At 35.2% G+C, this 1,991-nt stretch overlaps 1 long non-coding RNA gene across 1 annotated transcript; it reads right to left on the reverse strand.

Annotated features, from left to right (window-relative positions):
• Positions 1–200: 200 nt before the first annotated feature.
• On the reverse strand, positions 201–1,991 carry LOC109168216. Its single transcript, XR_002052033.1, has 2 exons — positions 1,712–1,991; positions 201–509 (listed from the first exon to the last, which is right to left on the reverse strand). It is a non-coding gene; the product is annotated as an uncharacterized LOC109168216 (long non-coding RNA).

Genomic DNA, 1,991 nt, shown 5'->3' on the forward strand with positions numbered 1-1,991 from the left:
ATCCAGTCATTTGTACATATACGCGATCATCCAAATATAGACAATATTATATTCAAAAGAACGATCGAAAAAAAATAAAAAATACCGATTACATTGCATGGGCGAACTGTCACGCCCCGCTTCTAGGACATGACCCGGCCGTATCGCTACACGAAAGCCTGTAACAATACGAAGCCTAGCCATATATACCTCTCGGAACCTTCATAACAACACTTTAATACATAACAATTCCTCACTTTTATGGCCAATATAAACAACTAGTTCTTCCCAAAAACTCACCAAATCACCACTGTTAAATATTTACAATCAAGACTAGCATGACAAAATGCATTACAAGCACCAAAACCAAGCACAATGGTTTACCAAAATACAAAGGGTCAACGGGAATATCCAAAAGAAACAAAAATCTGTGATAAGCTCCAATAGTAGGACTAAGTCTCCTAGTTTCCAAAAGTCACCTTCGAGACCCCACCACTTGTGCTCGTGCTATTCACATGTCCTTAACTACTCTGAAACATGAGGAAAAACAAATACAAATAATGAGCTAATGCCCAGTAAGTGGTACTCCTCTCAACCCCGGATCAAGTAACCCCAATATAATACAAAAAGCTTTAGAGTAACAACTAGAGGCCAAACTTGATCTTTAAACCATATCGAAGTCATAATATACTCCATCATACAATACATAAGCTCACAAAACAAGAAACTTTAGCTACATGGGCATCAACAATATTTCATAACAAAAGACTTTCAAAAGCACAAATCATTCCTTAACATATGACCCATTGGCAACCTACAACCACCATTATATTTTGTGGCACATGCCATTATTGGTATAATGGTCCAAAAAGACTCGACGATTCGGAATGAGTCAGGCTCGACGATTCGGAATGAGCCGGATGGAACGTTCCAACAAATAATTCAAAAGACTCGACGATTCGGAATGAGTCAAGCTCGACGATTCGGAATGAGTCAAGCTCGACGATTCAGAATGAGCAATTAGGAACGTTCCAAGCCAAACAAAACAAACAACAAAATGTAGGTTGCCTCATGAGTTTTATCAAATGATCCAAATAGTTCTTATAATCAAATAGCCCGATGTAGCAAAAATCATTTCTTTAAAATCACGTAACAAAGTACCTATTTCCAAAATAGATAATAAGTTTATCAAACTAAGAAATATGCAAGGTATAAACCATTCTCAAAATAATAATTTTCTTAGTACATAACTCTTTAAAAATCATAGAATGATTTATTAAACCAAAGTAATTTCAAAGGGATTGAAATGGCTTAGTTGGAAAAAAACTTAAATTAATAAGCAAGAGGTTAATAGTTCAAGTCTCACTTTAAACAAATAATTCATTTTGTAAGCATATATTACATATATAAAACAAACATAAGTAATATATTACGTATATAAAACAAACATAAGGCCTTTTTAGCAAAGCAGATTCGAACTCTGGACCAACTGCTACCAGCACAGCAGCCATAAACCATTCAACCATCACTACACATGGTGTTAATTCCAGTTCAGATTAAATAAGACCATACTTTCTGTCCAGAAACACAGTTTACAACAATTCCAGTCCAGATTACATAGCAACGTTTCTAGTCCAAAAATACGCAGCTCAAGCTTCATTATAACAATTCGGAACACAAGCTTAATTTATAGTATAGGGTAAAAATAGTTTTGAGAGGAATAAACACTTACCTAAAACATCCAAATCTTAGCTATTTAGCTTGCCCAAATACTCCTTGTCAAAATCCCTAGAATACCCAATATCTTAGAGATCTAAGCTTGAAGAAGATGGAGATCCAAGCTTCAAGGTTTTCCCTTCCCCTAACTCTCTCTAATTAGCTCTCCTTGTCTTCTTTCAAATATGATGCTTATCCAAGACTCATGTGGTTCCTTAACCTTTAAGGGTAAAGAAGGGTGATTTGGTAATTTTATCCAATATCAAAATAAGAAGCTTTGACTTGTTGACTTCACT

The sequence above is a fragment of the Ipomoea nil genome, unplaced genomic scaffold (assembly GCF_001879475.1).
Source record: "Ipomoea nil cultivar Tokyo-kokei standard unplaced genomic scaffold, Asagao_1.1 scaffold3195, whole genome shotgun sequence".
Classification (NCBI taxonomy): domain Eukaryota; kingdom Viridiplantae; phylum Streptophyta; class Magnoliopsida; order Solanales; family Convolvulaceae; genus Ipomoea; species Ipomoea nil.